Here is a 20,188-nt window from a genome sequence, read left to right on the forward strand (position 1 = left end):
CAAATATACACAAAAACGTATAGAAGGTAGTTAAATATATGTTAGCTTGGGAGTGAAGGCACTAATGCAGTTTCTTTTTAATGTATGTAGATATATTTTCTTGATGCTTTTTGTCTTTATAACAGCAATTTCAATGTCCCTTCACCTCTAAAATGAACTCTTCTCTTGTGACTAAGACAATTAACAAAAAGCAGTAACTATATTGTGACAAGCATACAACATTCTGTCCTGGTCCCCATTCTTCTGCTATGAGAGGCATGCATATAGCAATAATTTCTACTGCTAGAGTAGAAGAGACAGAAGGCAAACTGTAGTGGGCTTAAGACAGTCCATAAGTAGAGGCTGTATGGTTGGAGATTTCCCATATGCCAGAAAGAAAAAGAGGCTCATGCCAACCATTCTGGACAGCAATTTGGAACTATACCCAAAGAGTTATAAAATGGCATACCATTGATCCAGCATTACCACTAGTAGGTCTGTAGCCCAAAGAGATCATAAAAAAGGGAAAAGGACTCACATGTACAAAAAAATTTATAGCAGCTCTTTCTGTGGTGGCAAAGAATTGGAAACTGAGGGAATATCCATCAAGTGGGGAATGACTGAACAAGTTGTATATTAATCTAATGTAATACTATTGTGCTATAAGAAATGGTGAGCAGACAGACTTCAAAAAAAACGTGGAAAGACTTGTATGGACTGATGCTGAATAAAGTGAGCAGAACTAGAACATTGTACACTGTAACAACAACATTGTGTGATAATCAACTATGACAGACTTAGCTCTTTTCAGCAATACAATGATATAAGACAATTCCAAAAGATTCATTATATAAAAAGCTATCCATATCCAGAGAAAGAACCATAGTTTCTGAATACAGATTGAAACATACTATTTTCACCTGTTTTTTGCCTTTTCTTTCTTGTGGTTTTTCCCTTGTTCTGATTCTTCTTTCACAACATGACTAATGTGGAAATATGTTTAACATGATTGTACTTCTATCGGATTGATAGTTGTCTTGGGGAAGGGGGAGGGAGGAAAATTTGGAACTCAAAATCTTACAAAAACGAATATTGAAAATTATCTTTACATGTAATTGGGAAAAAAATGAAATACTATTAAGTAAAAAAAAAGAAAAAGAAGATCATGACTAGGAGAGGCAATAGTGTCATGTGAAGAATTGTAGGGGATTTGTTTTGAAAAACGGTAGAGATCAATACATGTTTCCAGAGAGGAATGAAGTAGGTAGTAAGGAGACAGCAGACAGCTATGGTACAGCAAGAATCTACATCTGGAGTCTCTGCTCCTTACTACTACCACCACCTGTGTCACTTCAGTTCTCTGGGTCTGTTTCCTCATCTACAAGATGAGAGGGAGAGCCAAGCTGACATCTATGATCCTTTCTGGCTATATTTTTGTTTAGTTTTTTCTTTTTACTCTAAATAGGTGAGTTTTTCCTCCCATAGAAAAGCAATCAACTACAAAGCTGTTATAGTTTATTCACTTATAACTATCATAACAGCTTTGTAGTTGATTGCTTTTCTATGGGAGGAAAAACTCACCTATTTAGAGTACAAAGAAAAAAACGAAATAAAAACATCACAATTTGATTCAGTGGAAGAGATACTTCACTTATTACAAGAAAAAGCCCTATTCTGTTGCTTAAATAAGAATTATGGCCACTAGATATTTTCTTACAATTAAATAATTACATCTTAAAAAGCAACATAAATAAAAATATCCCTGGCTGTACAAACCATCCAAACCCTATACAACATATCGGTAAGTACTATATAGCCTAATGAATTTTCCAATCATATTAGACTAGTGACATTAATACTAGCTTGGCAAAGACATGAGCCACATGTCCTTCATACTTAGATAGTAAACTGAACGGGTGATTGGGGGAAGGGAATTCAGAGTATTATATTACAAAAGGAACATACTTTAGTACAGGTATTTTGTTTAACATCTGTTTCATTCATACATAAGACAAAAAAAGCTTGCTTCTCAGGTACTATAAAAACACCAAATAAACCAAATGGATTTCATTTATCCCCAGAAGGAATAAGCTTGTTGTATATAGTGAACAAGTTATTACAACTGTCAGTACTGAACTCTTGAGTAGAAAAAAAAAAGAAACCCCTCCTCTAGTAATAGTATACTGAGATACACCACCCACCGCTTTGTAGAGGAAAGCACAGCCAAGTTGTTTTTGTGTTTCTGTAACGTTTCCATAGCAAAGGTCAGTGCCTGCGTAAGTTAAAATAAAGCTGGCAGGCTGAAGACTGAAGGATAAGTTAGAACAGCTTCAATACAAAGTACTTCTTTTATCAGTCCAGCTAAATTACTTGTGGGATCTTGTGAATACACTAGGAATGAGAAAACATACTGTAAAGATATTTTTGAAAAACACTCTGCGATGTTATTTAAAAATGAAAATTTGTACACAACTATAATACATTCAAAACAACTAATTATGGGGAAAATAAACATTCTACTTTATGTTCCAAGTCTTTATCCCCCTAGGAGATTGATTTTGGTAAGAAAAATACAGAAATCTGGGTTGGCCTACACAATGAGATTTGAACCCTTCCCCAAATAAATTTTAATAACCATCCAGTTGGGGGCAGCAAGGTGGCGCAGTGGATAGAGCTACGGTCAAGAGGACCTGAGTTCAAATCCGGCCTCAAACACTTGGCACTTACTAGCTGTGTGACCCTGGGCAGGTCACTTAACCCCAACTGCCTCACCAAAAAGAAAAAAAAATTAATAACCATCCAGTTAGTACTCAGAATATTTTTTTTAATTAAATCTTTTTCCAATGAACAAAAATCGATTTTCTCTTCCTCCTAACACACCTCTACTACTGAAAAAGGAAAAAAAAAAACTAAAAAAGACATGCCTAGTCAAGCAGAATAATTTCCACACTGGACATCTAAAAAATGCATATTTCTCATACTTTACCCTGGGGCCATCACTTCTGGCAGAAGTGACATCATATCATAGGCCTTTGGAATCATAGCTGATCATTACCTTGACTTATGTTCAAGGCTTTCAAAGTTGTTTGACTTTACAATGTTATTACTGAATAATCTGTTCTTGTTCTGCTAACTTCACTCTTTATCAGTTCATATAAGTCTTCCCAGGTTTCACCAAAACCTATACTTTTAGCACTTCTTATAGTACAATATTCCATTTCATTAATTTATCATAATTTGTTCAGTCATTTCCAAATTAATAGGCATCTCTCCCTCCCCTCCTCTCACTTAGTTTTCAGTGTTTTGATACTACAGAAAGAGCTGCTATAAATATTTTTTGTATATATGGGGGTTCTTTTTATCTTTATTTGAACTTATTTGGGTTTAAGCCTAGTAATGGTATGGCTAGGTCAAAAGGTGTGCATAGTTTATTACCTTTTGCAGAATAGTTCCAAACTGCTTTCCAGAGTATAACAATTCACAGCTCTACCAAAAAGAACATTAATATACCTGTTTTCCTGCAGCCCCTCCAACATTTGTCATTTTCCTTTTTTGTCAATTTTCCCAATATTCAGAGTGCCTTCGGTTAAAATACCCATGTGGTTTGGAATAAAATCTTTTATTATATAATTTGTCATCTGTTAAAGAGTATTATAATTCTACACTGTGGTCCACATGATTGGATATATTTGTCAAATTACAGGCTTAATGCAGCAGCTGTTACATATTTTAAATTGTAAATTGCTACAATTTTCATCTTCTGATTTTTAATTTTTTTGAACATAAGACATTTCTAAAATATCAGACAGTGCATTGATATTTCCATATTAATGACACCAAATTTTACTTTCTATGTCTTTATTTTAAAAGCTTAATTCTGAAATAAAACATATTTAAAGTATAATCTATGCTAATTTACTAATCATCATTTAAATAATTACACTAGTTGTGGCAGCAAGAAATTTTTTTTAAAAAACCTCAAAATTGTTAAACACCAACATATAAATTAATAAAAAATAAAACTGCTATGTTTTTATGTCTACCATTATTTTACAATTCTTTTATTGTCTCTCCTAAATCTGTTCTCTAGGTCAGTTGTTTTTCTAAAGAGATGTTTTACATTCTCTTTATTTTTAGTATTTTATTTTTTAAATAAATTTATCTATTTTTAGTTTTCAACATTCAGTTCCATAAGCTTTTGAGTTTTAAATTTTCTCCCCCTCTCTCCCTATCTCCCTCTCCCTCCCTACTCAAGATGGCATGTAATCTAATACAGCCTCTACATACATATTCCTATTAAACATCTTCACATTAGTCATGTTGTAAAGAAGAATTAGAACCAATAGGAAGAAGCATAAGAAAGAAGAAACAAAACAGAAGGGAAAAAAAAGCACATAGTATGCTTCCCCCCTAATCTTGGTTGCATTGGCTTTGTTTGCATAAAAGCTTTTCAATTTAATGTAATCAAAATTATCAATTTTGCATTTCATAATGCTCCCTATCTTGCTTGATCATAAATTCTTCTGTTCTCCATAAATCTTTCAGGTAAACTATTCCTTACTCTTCCAGTTTGCCTATAGTATCAGCCTTTATATCTAAACCATGTACACATTTTGATTTTATTTAGTATACAGTATATGATGTTGGTCCATGCTTAGTTTCTGCCATACTCTTCTCCAATTTACTCATTAGTTTCTGTCAAACAGTGAGTTCTTATCCCAGAAGCTGGAATCTTTGGGTTTATCAAGCAGTAGATTACTAGAGTCATTGACTACTGCATTTTGTGGATCAAACCTATTCCACTGCTCCACCACTTATGACTGCTGATTTATAATACAATTTAAGATCTGGTATGGCTAGGCTACCTTCCCTTACATTTCTTTTCATTAATTCCTTTGATATTCTGGACCTTTTGTTCTTCCAGATGAATTTTTAAAATTTTTTCTAACTCTATAAAATAACTTTTTGGTAGTTTGATTGGCATGGCACTGAATAAGTAAATTAATGTGGGTAGAATGTTTTAGTATTTCTTGGTGTCTTATAAAGTCATTAGTTTCCTATTGCCCAATTTTGATTTTTAAGGAGTTATTTTCCTCTGTAAGTTTTTGCATTTCTTTTTTCAATTGGTTGGCTTTGTTTTTTCATAATTTTCTTGCATTACTCTTATTTTTTCCCCCTCAAATTCTCTTATTTGATTTTTAAAGTCCCTTTTAAGTTCTTTCAAAAACTCTTTTCGCGCTCGTGATCATTTTGTTTTTCCTTTGAAATAGAAGTAGTTGTTTTCATTTCACCATCTTCTGATTTTGGACCCAGATCTTCTTCATCACCACAGTAGCTATCTATGGTTGTATTCTTTCTCTTTGGTTACTCATTTTATTTACATATCTTTAAAATTTTTTAGCAGCTTCTTTCTTGTATGTTAACTTTGTGTTAAAGTCAGGCTCATGTTAAAGTTGGGCTCTAGTCCCAAATAGTGGGGGATAATACCTCAGGCTTCAGTTTTATTGTGGTGTTGTTTTCTGAACTCCGTCTGGTAGCCTGACTTCAGGTACACCTTTCTGTCCCTGAGCCACAACTAGGGAAGTCCCCAGCAATGCTGTTACAGCAAATGCTCTTACTTCTTGTGGTCCTTCCTGAGACTACGAGCTTTAGCTCACCCCTTCCCCTGGAAGGAGAACTAGGAATTCCATTCTTTTGCCAGTGCTCACAGCCAGCAGAGGCCCCGCCCTCTGTGACAGGTGCTCGCCCTTTCTCACAGCCACAGCCCAGGACTGCATTTGGTCAACACACCTGGGCCCAGCTTCCAGAGACAGCAGAGAGCCCTGCAATCTTGTCCACCAGTTGTCCAACCCCCCAAACTGTCCATGAAGTGGAAGTTCCTGAAGCTGGGGCTGCCCCCTGACACAGTTGCCCCAGGGCTTTATTGTTTGTTGATTCAGAGATATCTCCCAAGGTATCTGAACTTTAATCAAGTCAAACCACCACCTCAGGAGGTTGAGACTTTCCTAAAGTCCTCCTAAGTTGTCTTAGGTGGACAACTGCTTTATCCCGAGTTTTAATGATTTCTGACACTCAAAGTTCACTTTGAGGTGTTATTTTATATTATCTTTGGTGAAATTTAGAAGAGCCAGGCATTTTCCTGCCTTATTCTGCCATCTTCCTAGAATCCCCTGCAGAACTGGAAACAAAGTAGGCGCTTACCTTTTGGGGAATGGCTGAAAAAATGATGGTATGTAACTATACTGGCATATTATTATACCACAAGAAAAACAGGGCCAGTTTAGCTAATCTTGGAAAGACTTATATGAAATGACTCAAAGTGAAGTTGCCGAACTTCATGTTAAACTAAACATATTAAAGGAAAACAATTGAAAAACTTAATACTCAGCAGCCAGTTGGCGAAGTATATAGTCCACTGGGACCTGGAGTCAGGAAGACTTGATTTCAAATTTGGTCTAGTACACTTATTAGCAATGTGACCCTAGACAAGTCACATAACCTTTGTCTACCTCCATTTTGGGGACTATAGTTATCTTCCCAGGATTACTGTGAGGGTTAAGTGACATCATGTTTGTAAAGCACTTTAACACAGTGCTGGTATATACTAGGTACTTAATAAATACTTATGTCCTTCCTCCTCTCCTGCCTCAGATCAATACAACGACTCATTACGACCCTAAAACTAAAAAATAAAGCATACCTCCCATCTCTGGGCAGAGAATAGTGATGGATTATAGGAACAGAATAAGACATACATTTACAGACATGATCAATATGTTAATATGGTTTTTTGCTCTATAGATTTGTTACAAGGGAGGAATGGAGGCAATAGTTGTTGGTAGGATCACAGGATAGTGATGTTAGAAAGGGAAAAAGTGCCAATGAAATATTAAATTTAATACCTTTTTTTAAGTGAAATCTAAAAGTTTCATATAAATCCTCTTTTTTCTCTTCTTTGTAAATGGAAATATTCATGCTTGCTGAAAATTAACAACTTTGTTAAAAAAAATTTTTCTTAAATTATACAATCATGGAATTAAAGCAACCTTATCAGTCCCTAGGTCATGATTGTTCTACAAATAATAAATATTCTACAAACTACTTCAGCTGATTATCCTTACTTCTTATATACCTAAATGTTGCCTCATTCAATCAAAACTCATTTTTTAAATTTCTGGTTTCTATGTAAATCGAGAAAAACATGTCAATATTTTCCTTAAAGTATATTTTAGGCACGTAATATACACAAGGAAATTATCACAGTAACCTAGTGTTTGATAAATCCTAAGATTCCAGCTACTGGGGCAAGAACTCTCTATAAGGGGGAAAAAAAATACAAAACACCAACTAGTGGGAAAACAAGAAAAGTAGTCTGGCAAAAACTAGGCATAGACCAACATCTCATACCATATATCAAGATAAGCAAATTAGTGGTACATGGGAGAAATTCCTGTCAGATCTAAGGATAGGAGAAGAGTTCATGCCTAAACAAAAGACAGATTCGCAGAAGGTAAAATTGATAATTTTGATCATATAAAATTAAAAAGTTTTTGCACAAGCAAAACCAATGCTGCTAAAATTAGATGAAAAGCCAGAAACTTGGGGAGGGGGGTGAGAAACGTCTTAGGAAAAGATTTCATTTCTTTCTTTCTTTCTTCCTTTTTTTTTTTTTGAGGCAATCAGGGTTAAGTGACTTGCACAGGGTCACACAGCTAGCAAGTGTCTGTGGTCAAATTTGAACTCAGGTCCTCCTGACTCCAGGGCTAGTGCTATCCACTGTACCACCTAGCTGCCCCAAAAGGTTTCATTTCTAAAACATATTGAGAATGGAGTCAAATTTGCAAGAATATGAGCCATTCTGCAATTGATAAACTGTGAAAGGATATGAATAAGTAATCTTCAGAAAATAAAAAACCAAGCTATTAAATCATATGGACGAATGCTCTAAATCACTAATAATTACAGAAATGCAAATTAAAATAACTCTGAGGTATCACTTCCTATGCTTCACCCTGGCTAACACAACAGAAAAGGAAAATGCCAAATGTTGGAAAGGATATAGGAAAATAGGCACACTAAATGCACTGTTAGTAGAGCTATGAATTGGTCCAGTCATTCCAGAGAGCAATGCGGAACTATGCCCAAAAAGCTATTAAACTGTACATATCCCTTGATCCATCTATACCACTACCAAGTCTATACTGCAAAGAGATTAAAAAAGAGAAAAAGGACTCATACTTACAAAACAAAAAATGGGGCAGCTAGAGGGTGAAATAGATAGAATGCCAGTCCTGGAGTAAGGACGATTCATCTTCTGAGTTCAAATCTGACCACTGACACTTACTGTCTGGGTGACCTTGGGCAAGTCATTTAACCCTCTTTGTCTCAGTTTCCTCATCTACAAAACGAGCTAGAGAAGGAAATGGCAAACCACTCCAGTACCTTTGCCAAGAAAACTCCAAAGGAGGTCATGAACAGTTAGGCACAACTGAAAAATGACAAACACAAAAGTATCTGGAACAACTCTTTTTGTGCTGGCCAAGAATTGGAAACTAAGGGGATGTTCCATCAACTGAGGAGTGCTTAAACAAGTTGTGGTATATGATTGTGATGGAATACTTTTTAAAAAAAATTTTTGGTGAGGTAATCAGAGTTAAGTGACTTGCCACTTAATACACAGCTAGTAAGTGTCAAGTATCTGAGTCTAGATTTGAACTCAGCTCCTCCTGACTCCAAGGCCAGAGCTCTATCCATTGTGCCACCTAGCTGCCCCAATGGAATACTACTGCGCTATAAGAAATGATGAAGGGGATGGTTTCAGAAAACCCTAGGAAGACTTGTATGATCTGATGCAGAATGAAGTGAGCATAATCAGGAGAACAACTGACACAGTAACAGCAATACTGTAAAGACAGATCAACTCTGAAAGACTAAGATACTCTGATTAACACAATGAACAACCACAATGCCAAGGATTCATGATGAAACACGTTATCCACCTCCAGCTAGAAAATTTGGAGTGCAGATTGAAGCATGTTTTCTTCTATCACATTTTGGGTGGGGGGGAGATGCATAACATTGCTAATATGGAAATGTATTTCATATATCTATACATATTTGTAATGGGTACTATTTTTCTTGCCTTCTCAATAAATGGGGGAGAGAAAAAACAGAGGGAGAGGATTTGGAAATGAAAATAATTTTTTAAAAACTGAATTTTAAAAATCATTTCGATAACACTAGCGACCAAGACACACTGTAGCTTTCTTTCCTGCAGATTAAATAAAATAAAATCACATTTCACAATGCGGTTAGGCCCAAGTTATTCAACTAAAAAGGACTGGAAGGTAAATGGAAATTAACATTTTAATCTAGGAATTTTAGTAAAAGAATAATTTGTTATATTTGAAAAATTATAGGAATAAACATGCCTGTACTTCTTTCTTTTCTAACCGAATTTAATTAGGCAGAAATCTGCAAAGAAGAAGTCTAAACAAAAGTACAAGGCATCATTATACAGATTTTACATCTACCTATAGCTCACTTCCAAATGACAAAATACAATACAAAAAAATGAAGTCACCCTATGTCATATAAACTTGGAATAAAGCTTTATAGAATCATAGTACTTCAAGACTCAAACATTAAAGACAATGAGAAATAGTTTTTCTCCTCACGTGCCTCTGAAGCTTCTACAAATGGGCTGTTGCCTATTATTCATGCGCATGCCATGTACTGGCACAAATGATCTCTTTCAACAGGTGGAATTCCTATAACTAAAAGCCTAGAAAAACTTTAAATGCAGAAAGAACAGGAGAAATTGAGCTATAAGTTGGAAATATGAACCCATGAATAATCTAACAACAGCTGCAGGATTAAAAACAAACAACTGTAGGTTGACTAGGGCATGGTATACATATAGGATATATGCAAAGATAAACTGAGCACTCCAAAGGGTAACTGCAATATCTTAGAACACAATGTTTCTGGGAAAGGCAAAGAAAGCCCTAGAAGACTATGATAGTGTCACAGGAAATAACTGTAATTTATTTGAATTATGGCTATATTCTGTTTTTTGAGATTAGCAGCTAATATTTTTTTTTTGGCTATAAACTTGATACCATCTCAAAAAACAATCCAAGTCCTAGTATAAAATAAAAATTAACTGGAAATTTTGAAGAGGGAGGTAGAGGAAAGGAGAAAAACTTTTTTAAGGAAGCATTTAACTTAGTCCAAACCAGCATTTTCAAGTAAAGAGCATCCCAAAATTCTTAGTGCTAAGTCTAGTGGGAAGACAGTGCAAAAGCCTTAGTGCTAAGACTTTTGGAACCACTGTATCTCATATTTCCAAGCCCAGTACACACAAGTGTTCACTTTATTTATCCTAAATAATATTAACAGGTTTTTTTTCTTCCTCATACTCAGGATTCCAACTGATTTTTTTTTTACTTTCCAAATGATCTTTATTAGTAATTTTACCCTAAAGCCCCAGTTTTGAACTAAATCTGTCCCTTCTTACCAAGCACTTCGGAGAGATTTAGCTTTACTCCACCTTGGTATGAAATGAAACAAGACACATATCATACTAAAATTAAAGATGGGGGAGGAGGGAGAATGTTTTCTTAACAAAAGTTTCAAGGAGAAAAGAGAAATTAAAAAACGCCAATAAGGAAAACTTGAAGTGGAAATAAAAAATAATTTCAATTTACTTAACAATAAGACTATTCCACAAAACCAGAATAATCCAGTTTAATAATAAAACATCTTTTAAGCCATAAATCAAACAAGACAGAAAGGTGAAAAATGACATTTTAAAAACAGCTGGGATACTGCTAGACATATATCCCAAGGAGATTAAAGACAGGAATAAAGGAAATTAAATAAAGAAGCACCCATATATACAAAAATATAGCAGTTCTTTTTTGGGGGGGGACCTAGGCAATGACTTGGCAAGGGTCACATAGCTGGTGTCAAGTATCTGAGGCCCGATTTGAACTCAGGTACTCCAGACTCCAGGGTCAGTGCTCCATCCGCTGTGCCACCTAGCTGCCCTCCCCCCCTTTTTTGAGCAAAGGACTGGAAGTCAAGGGGGTGCCCAACAAGTGTTGAACTTGCTGAACAAATTATGGTATATGAATATAATGGAATATTACTGTACCTTAAGAAATGACAAAAGGACTAAGTTTCTAAACAAACTTCTAAGACTTATGTGGACTAATACAGAGTGAAATAAAGATAGCAAGAACAATTTATAGATATAATAACAACATCGTAAAGAAAAATAACATGGAAAGTCTTTAGAACTCTGATCAATGCAATGCTCAACCTGGATTCCAGGGGACTAGTGATGGAGCTTACTATCCACCGCCTGACACAGAGGTCAGAGACTCAAGCTGAAAAACGAGGGATATCTTTTTGAACACGGCCAATGTAGGAATTTGTTTTGCTTGATCAGGCACAAGTGCTTCAAGAGGTTTTTTTGTTTGGTTTTGTTTGGTTTTTGTTTTATTTTAAGAGTTTTTGTGTTTCTTCTCCTCTCCCCCTCTCAAACTGGGGATGGGGTGATAGTGAAAGGGTTCTCACCTCCCTCCAAAAAAAAAAAAAAGAGGGTTGAAGTATTTTTAAAGAATACAGTCAGTCAATAAACACTAATTAAATGCCCCATGTGCCAAGTACTATGCTAAGACCTACAACACAAAAAGAGGCAAAAGAAAATCCCTGCCCTCAGGGAGCTCACATTCTGATGAATGATGGTATGGAAATGTTTATTGTAGCTAGTGTTTATTAAAGTCAGAGTAAAAAAAATTAAAATACAAACAGAAGGAACTATAAAAACTAAACTAAAAGTTAAGTAATTATAACAATCAGCTTGACTCCAAATAAGAGAGGAGAAAATGTACCTCCTTTCCTTCCTTGCAAAAGTGAGGGTCTAAGGATGTGGATATTGAATATAATATTGAATATTGAATTAGATTCAACTGATGCAGTGGTTAGTTTTGCCGCTGCAGCAACCGTAGTACCAGGAGCTTTCATTACCTAGAGTTGGAAAGTAACTGAACAGCTATATACAAGAAGATTACAGGGACCCCTGCGCTAGACTGTGTATATAGTGACCAGGTGCCATGTGGCAACTCCACTGCCCACTACCCAGTTCTGGGTCATATTTCCAGGGTAGAGAGGAGTGCCTGTAGTCACAAGGGAGAAGGGGCCCTACCTAGTTAAGCACCAGAGCTCAGACTAAGAAAGCATTCTGGATCACACCACCTTGGAAGCACTGACAACTTAAAGACCTCCAGAACTAGCTATGAAAACAGCAGAGAAAAAAGTCTAATGCTCAGAACAGTGGCATTCCCCACTTACACCCCGAGGAGAAGCAAAGCTCAACTCCAAAATAAAGTCCAAAGTCAAGAAATAGGCTAGAAAAATGAGCAAGCAACACAAAAAGAGAACCTGACCATAAAATGCTACTATTGGTGATAGGAAAGATCAAGATACAAACTCAGGAAAACAATGCCATAAAAACATCTATAAGCATAGCCTAAAAAAAAAAAATTACAGATTGAGCACAAGCCCAAGAAGAATTCTAGAAGACTGTTTAAAAGAGAAACAAAAAGATTTTAAAAATTGAGTAAGAGTGATAAAGGAAAATTGGGAAAAGAAATGAGAGCAATACAAGAAAATTATGAAAAGAAAATGAATAGCTTTGTTAAAGAGGCACAAAAAAATACTTAAGAAAATAATACCTGAAAAAAAACAAAATTGGTCAAATGGCAAAAGAGGCTTTTGAAAAATATTTTTGGTCAAGTGGAAGCTAATGACTCCATGCAATATCAAGAAACAATAAAACAAAGTCAAGAGGGCTTAAAAATACAAGAAAAAGTGAAATATCTCACTGGGGGAAAAAAACTGACACGGAAAACAGATTTAAGGAGAATTTTTTTTCACCAAAAAAATTAAAAGGGCTCTGATATCATATTTCAAGAAATTATAAAGTAAAGCTGCCCAGGCATCTTAGAACCAGAGGAGAAAATAAAAATTCATAGACTCTACCAATTACCTTCTGAAAGAGATCTCAAAACGAAAACTCCCAGGAAAACAGTCAAATTCCAGAGCTCTCATGTCAAGAAGAAAATATTGCAAGTATCCAGAAAGAAGCCATTCAAATACTGTGGACCCATATACATAAGAGTAGCAGCTACCAGGTTTAAGGAATGGAGGCCTTGGAATATGATGTTCTAGACAGCAAAGGAAGTAGGATTATAACCAAGAACAACCTACCTAGCAAAACTGAATATAATCCTTTGAAGGGGGAAATGTACATTTAATGAAACAGAGGACTTTCAGGCATTTCTCACAAAAAGACCCAAACAGAATAGGAAATATAATAATCAAACACAAGACCAGAGAGATGGATAAAAAGGAAAATATGAGTGAGAAATCATGAATAATTTAATAAGCTTACATTGTTTACATTCCCAAATGGAAAGATGAAATGTGTAACTCCCAAAAATTTTATCACTAGGCCAATTAGAAGGAGTCTACTCAGTGGGCATGAGTATGAGTTAATTATGGTAAGATGATCTCAAAAAAAACATGGCAGGCTGAGAAAGAGAGAGATATCGAGAAAAGAGTAAAGAAAGAGGAATAATAGGGAGAATTATCTCACATAAAAGAGGTATGCAAGGAAGAGTATTTACACTGGAGGAGAAAATGAGTGGGGAAAGCAGGCAATGCTTTAACGTCATTCTAATGTGACCTGCTTTAAGAGGGAAGAATACAAGAACACACACACACATACACACACCCACACACACTGGGGGGGGCGGAAATTCATCTTATCTAACAAAGAAGTAGGAAGAGAAAAGGATAAGAGGTAAAAAAAGGGGGGGGTTGATAAGGGGGAGGGTAGATTAAGGGAGGCTGTGGTCAATGCAAAACAGACTTTAAGAAGGACAAGGTTAAAAATGAGAGAGAAATGGAGAAACAAAAGAAAATAGGATGGAGAAACTACTCAGTAATCGTAACTGTGAATGTGAAAGAAATAAATTCATCCTAAAACTGCTGCTGACAGCAGAATGGATTACAATCCAACCATAGAATCCAACTGTATACTGTTTAGAAGAAACATACTTTAAACAGAAAGATATATACAGAGTCAAAATAAGAGGCTGGAGCAGAATCAATTATGCTTCAGCTGACACAAAAAAGGTAGGGGTGGCAATCATGATCTCAGATAAAGTAAAAGCAAAAACAGACAAGATAAGCAGGAAAATCACAACAACGAAAAAGTATCAATACTAGACAAATATGTACCAATGGCAGAGCATCCAAATTCTGAAAGTAAAAGTTAAATGAGTTATAGGAGGAAATAGTAAAACCATACCAGTGGGGGAACCTCAACTTTCCCTGCTCAGAACTAGATAAATCTAACCATAAAATGAAAACAAAGATGTTAAGGAGATGAATAGAATTTTAGAAAAGCTTGATATCATCCACTTCTAGAGAGAAATGGGAACAGAAAGGGATATATCTTTTGCTCAACTGTACACAGCACTTTCACAAAAATTAACCATATTTAGGGTATAAAAACCTCACAAACAAATACAGAAAAGTAGAAATATTAAATGTATCTCTTCTGGATGATATGGTTTTTAAAAAATTACATTCAATAAAAGGGCCCTGGAAGCACAGATTAAAAATCAATTAGATATTAAATAATCTAATCAGAATGAGTAGGTCAAAGAATAAATCTGAAAAAAAAAATCAATAATTTCAGTAATGGTAATGACAATGAGACAACATACCAAACTTTGTGGAATGCAGCTAAAGCAGTGCTTAGGGTTAAGTTTATATCTCTAAATGATCATATAAATAAAACAGAGAAAGAGCAAATTAATGAATTCAGCATGCAACTAAAGAAAAAATAGAAAAAGAATAAAGATTCCCCAATTAAATATCAAAAATTAATAAAAATTGATAACTTTAAAAAAATCCATTGAACTAATAAATAAAACTTGGAGTCAGTTTCATGAAATCAATGAGATGGGTAATTGGCTAATTTGACTAAAAAAGAGAGAAAAATGAAAATACCAGCATCAAAAATTATAAAGATAAATAATGCACATACAAATTATTAAGAGCTATTTTGCCCCGTTACGTGACAATGAACCTGACAATCTAAATAAGATGTATGAATATTTGAAAAAATACAAATTGCCCCAAGTTAATAGAAGTAAAATACTTAAGTAACCCTATCTTAGAAACAGAAATTGAACCAGACACCGCCTAAGAAAAAAATCTCCAGGACCAGAAAGATTTACAAGTGAATTCTACCAACATTGAAAGAACAATTAATGTCATTACTATAGAAACTGTTTGCAAAAATAGTTAAAGAAGAAGTCCTACACCAAATTCCTTCTATGACACAAATACGGTTTTGTTAACTAAACTAGAAAACAAAGAAAAAAGCCATTATAGCAATATATCACAAAAATCATATGCCACGACCAAGTGGGACTTATACCAGGAATACAGGGCTTGTTCATTATTAGGAAAACTATAAGCATAACTGGCTATATCAATAACAAAAAACTAAAAAAGATACTATATCAATAGATGCAGAACGAGCTTGTAACAAAATATAACACCCATTTCTGTTAAAAGTAACAACAACAATACCACTAGGAAGTACAGCTATCAATGCAGCTTTTCCTAAAAATGATAAGTAGTATCTATCTTAATCAAGAACAAGCATTATCTGTAATGGGGAGAAACTAGAAGCCTTTCTAATAAGATGGGGGGTGAAATGTATGTCCATAAACATCGTTATTTAATTAATACTATACTAGCAATGCTAGCTATAGCAATAAGACAAGAAAAAGAAACTGAAGGAATACGAATAAATAACAAGGAAACAAAACTATCACTCTTTGCAGATGATATGAAGGTAAACTTAAAGTACTCAAGACAAGTAAAAAACTAGCTGAAAAAAATTAACAATTTTAGCAAAGATGCAGGATATAAAATAAACCCACAAAAATAATTAACATATATATATATATATATATACACACATATATATAATACATATACACAAAAGACAGCAAGAAGAGATAGAAGGCAAAATTACATTTAAAATAACTGCAAACAATATAAAATATTTGAGAGTCTTCCTGTCAAGACACACCAAGGAACTATATAAAAATAATTATAAAACTCTTTTCACACAAATAAAAATCTAAACAATTTAGAGAAATACTAGCTGCTCACTGACAGGCCAAGCTAAGGTAATAAAAATTGCAATACTATATAAATTAATATACTTATTAAGTGCCATACCAAAATACCAAAGAATTATTTTATAGTGCTAGAAAAAAATAACAAAATTCATCTAGAAGAACAAAAGGTCAAGAATACCTAGGGTAATCAATTGGAGAAAAAGTGAAGGAAGGCAGCCTAGCAGTACGAGATCTTAAACTGTATTACAAAGCGGTAAACATCAAAACAATCTGATACTGGATAAAGAAACAGAATGGCTGATCAATGGAATAGAGTATAATACACAGAAACAAATGAGCACAGCAACCTAGTGTTTGATAAACCCAAAGACTCAAGCTATTGGGGGAAAGAACTCACTATTGGACAAAAAATGCTAGGAAAACTGGACTGGAAAGACTAAAAATTACTGGGAAGGCAGTCTGGCAGAAACTAGGCAAAGATAAATATCTCATAGCATATACCAAAATAAGGTCAAAATAAGTAAATGACTTAGACACAGTGTAACATCACAAGCAAATTAGGGAAGCATGGAAATTTTTACCTGTTAGATCTATGGATAAGAGAAGAGTTTATGACCAAACAAGATATAGAGAGGATTAAAGGAAATAAAATGGATAATTCTGATTACGTGATATTAAAATGATTTTGCACAAATGAAACCAATATAGACAAAACTAGAAAGAAAACAGGAAATTGGGGGAAATTTTTACAGCAAGTTTGATAAAAGTTTCATCTCTCAAATATATAGAGAAGTGAGTCAAATTTAGAAGAATATAAGCCAACCCACAATTGATAAATGATTAAAGGATATGAACAGATAGTTTTCAGAAGAAGAAATCAAAGCTATCAATAGTCATGTGAAAACATGCTTTAAATCACTAACAATCAGGGAAACACAAATTAAAATAAATCTGTGGTATCATCTTTTCCCTATCAGTTTGGCTTATATGACAGAAAAAGAAAATGATAAATGCTGCAGAGTATGGGAGAAAAACACTGGTGGTGGAGTTGTAAACTTGTCTAACCAACCCTTCTGGAGAACAATTTGGAACTATGCCAAAAGGGTGATAAAACTGTACATACCCTTTGACTCAGCAATAACACAATTAGGTTTGTATCCCAAAGAAATAGGAAAAGGACGTATAGGTACAAAAATATTTATAGCAACTCTTTCTGTGGTGGCAAAGAATTGGAAATTGAGGGGATGCCCATCAATTTGGGATTGGCTGAAAAATTTGTGGTATACAACTTCGATGGAATATTGCTGTGCTGTAAGAAATGATGAAGAGGATGATTCCATAAAAAACTGGGAAGACTTACATCAACTGATGCAGAATGAAGTGAGCAGAGCCAGGAGACCATTGTACAAAGTAACAGCAACACTGTAACAATGATCAATTGTGAAAGACTTAGTTACTCTAATCAATACAATGATCCATGACAATTGCAAAGGACTCATGATGAAAATACATTTTTTTCCACTTTCTTTATCGCCTTTTTTTTGGGCAACAGGACGAATACGGAAATATTTTCTGTATGACTTCAAATGTACAATGAGCATTGTTTTGCTTGCCTTCTTAATGGCTGGGGGAGGGGGAAGGAGGCAGGAGGGAGAAGATCTGGAACTAAAGATAATTTTTAAAAGAAAATAACCTTAAAAGATATACTTTAAAATAAAAGCTGTACATAAGATTCACATAATCCTCATTTTCTCTCTCTCTCTCTTTTTTTTTTGCTTTTTGGTGAGGCAATCAGGGTTAAGTGACTTGCCCAAGGTCACACAGCTAGTAAATGTCATGTGTCTGAGACTGGATTTGAACTCATGTCCTCTTGACTCCAAGGCCAGAGCTCTATCCACTGCACCACCTAGCTGCCCCCATTTTCTCTATTTTGTATATGTTCATTTTATTTGGTATTTAATAACACAATTTGAAAAAATGATGCTCTATTGCTTTAAACTACACTTCAATATATCTTTTGATACAACATTCCTTCTCCCACTCTTGATTACTTAAGCTACACACACACACACACACACACACACACACACACACACACACACACACACCTCCTACTCTCTTCTGTTTTCTATTCCATCTGATAACCCAGAAGAATTTTATTGTCACTAGTGCTTCAACAACTGGAAGTTATATCTAGAATTTCGATGTTGATGAGTTTCTTCTACCAATTAATGTCTACTAAGGTTGGTTCAAAGATAACATTAATTAAATCGCTCAAAATGAAATATCAACATCTCACAACCTCATAAGAATTTGACCTGCATCAGGGAAACATGAAAACCTAAACCTAAACTTCAACCTAAACTTATTATCAATATAAATCAAGAAGCCACCATTGTATCTGCTTACTTTGCCCACACACTATCATTCAGTAGTTTTATTTAAGAGGCTTATATTAAAAATTAAGCATTTCCAGAGTATTACCTTTTTAAATAATTAAAACTGTCTTAAAAGTGAAATAAGTGCTATCTATAAATTATAAATAAAATTGCCTCATAAGCAAATGAGTTACTCATCACTGAAGGTCTTCAAACAAAATCTTTGTAACCATTTATGGGATGTTTTACAAGAGGATACTTCTTTAGGAATGGATGGACTATAAGTCTGTGAGGTCTCATTCAACTGCATGATTTTGCAATTCTACATAAAAGAAAAAAAATTCTGTCATAATAACCTATCTAAACCAATTTCATACAGTTATGATCTATGAAAATATATTTTGTTCTCAGAGACAAAAATTATGTTTTTCACCGCTGAGGATTACAATCATAAATATTCACTTTAAACAGACAACTTTCTTATTTCACCAGCTACTGAAAAAACATAAGCTTTATAGGCTGTTTTAAATTTGTTAGATTCGTTTCTTAGTGACAGGTATAATGCAATATTACTAAATAACTTGAACAGAAAATAAAACTTCATCCATCTCACCTAAAAAGCCTTAACTTTAAAACAATAACGCTTATACATATTTGTAATAAAAGAAGTTATATAGAAACAAATTTTTCTCCTTAGCTCACAGTATCAAAACCCAAAAGTATACAAAATTCAAAGAACCTCAGAGAATGAAAAACTTCTATTTTTAACACTTGCACCATCCTACCACACAAAATACTATAGTGAGGGAAGTTATGGCAATATAAGCTTACATTCAGTCTGCTAGAGAGCATAACTCCAAGAACCAAAAAGCATAACTTTATTTTACCAATTTGTAAACTTGAATATTCAATTCAGTCGAATATGATAATTCAGCTGAATTATGACCCTAGGAGAATTGTATAAAATATCTAAGAATACTTTTGCCATAAGCCTAGGAAAAACCTTAGAAGAGTCTAGGACATTCAAGCTTACTTGCCAATTTGTTTGCCTTCATTCAGGTCGGCACTCATTCAAACATCTTTCAAACCTCCACCATGATTGGTTTAGTTATTAGAAGCTCCATAAAGAAGCAAGTCTTACAATGTATTTCTGAAATATCAAGGAGGGAAGAGTGGAGCTGAGGCTTGGTAGAATGTAACCATCCTTCTTCCCAGGTCTCAGAGACAACTATATTGCTTCTAGTTCTTGTGCTGTACTTTGGGACCAGAACTAATGATCTTCATAATAAAGGAGAAATCTAACACTTGAGCCTGGCCCCCCCCTTCCACCTAATGACAAATAAGGAGCTATCCAAGCCATGTGAAAGATGAGGAACCAACTGCCAAAGCGAGAGCTCCAGCACAACCATAAGGCAGAAGATGAATGCCCAAGTACTAGCACTAACTGATACTTCCAAGTATATCAAATCCACCTTTTCTTAAAGTACAAAATGGAAGGAAAGGCAACAGGTATAATTCTGGAACATTTAAATCATGAAAACCCTAGAGGCATCTGGTATAAAATGGCCAATTCTCCCAAGAGTGCCCTGGCTA

The 20,188-nt window shown here is 34.6% G+C and overlaps 1 protein-coding gene across 4 annotated transcripts in view; it reads right to left on the reverse strand.

Annotated features, from left to right (window-relative positions):
• NFATC3 (nuclear factor of activated T cells 3) overlaps nucleotides 1-20,188 on the reverse strand; it is a 186,129-nt gene that overhangs the window by 101,193 nt on the left and 64,748 nt on the right. The window lies entirely within an intron of this gene.

The sequence above is a fragment of the Phascolarctos cinereus genome, unplaced genomic scaffold (assembly GCF_003287225.1).
Source record: "Phascolarctos cinereus isolate Bilbo 61053 unplaced genomic scaffold, phaCin_HiC Scaffold_2;HRSCAF=192, whole genome shotgun sequence".
In the NCBI taxonomy this organism is placed as follows: domain Eukaryota; kingdom Metazoa; phylum Chordata; class Mammalia; order Diprotodontia; family Phascolarctidae; genus Phascolarctos; species Phascolarctos cinereus.